This window comes from Alligator sinensis, unplaced genomic scaffold (assembly GCF_000455745.1).
Source record: "Alligator sinensis unplaced genomic scaffold, ASM45574v1 scaffold638_1, whole genome shotgun sequence".
NCBI lineage: Eukaryota > Metazoa > Chordata > Crocodylia > Alligatoridae > Alligator > Alligator sinensis.
Window position 1 is genome coordinate 95,337 of NW_005843531.1, and position 460 is coordinate 95,796.

Genomic DNA, 460 nt, shown 5'->3' on the forward strand with positions numbered 1-460 from the left:
CCCGCCCCTCCCAGCAGCCCCCGCGCCCCCAGCAGCTCCCTGGGCCGCGCCCACCCCCTGCCCCACCGGTGCCCCTCACTCCGACCCGCCGCGGGATCGCCCTCCCCCTACCTCCGCCTGGCGACGCCTGCGCACTCACTGCTCTGCCTCTGCCACTGCCCCGGGCTGCTGCCACCTTGAGCCTGCGCAATAAGTTCTCTCTCAAAGGAATCCCGTCCCCTGTGAGGGCGCACGCGCAGAGAGGAGACCTAGCACCCTAGCGAGGGACTGTGCGTGAGCTGGAGGTTGTTGGCGGAGTTGGATGCGCGCGCAGCGGCGGCGGGCGGGAAAAAGGCAGCGAAGCTACAGCCGCCCGCGCTGTCCCTGAGGACGGGGGTCCTGGGGGCTGTCCCCGCGCGGCCCGGCCCGTGTCCCCTCGCGCTGCGGCCTCGTGCGGGGCACCTGGGGGCAGGCACCCCCG

The 460-nt window shown here is 73.9% G+C and overlaps 1 protein-coding gene across 2 annotated transcripts in view; it reads right to left on the bottom strand.

Annotated features, from left to right (window-relative positions):
* The window catches only part of LOC102369020 (zinc finger protein 239-like), a 92,243-nt gene extending 92,020 nt beyond the window's left edge, over positions 1-223 (bottom strand). Inside the window, exon 1 of one of the 2 annotated variants that reach the window (XM_025195478.1) lies at positions 112-223. The gene's annotated coding sequence lies outside the window, so the exon portion shown is untranslated. The remainder of the gene's footprint in view (positions 1-111) is intronic. The other variant, XM_025195479.1, reaches the window with a different exon arrangement.
* Between the last annotated feature and the right edge of the window lie 237 nt (positions 224-460).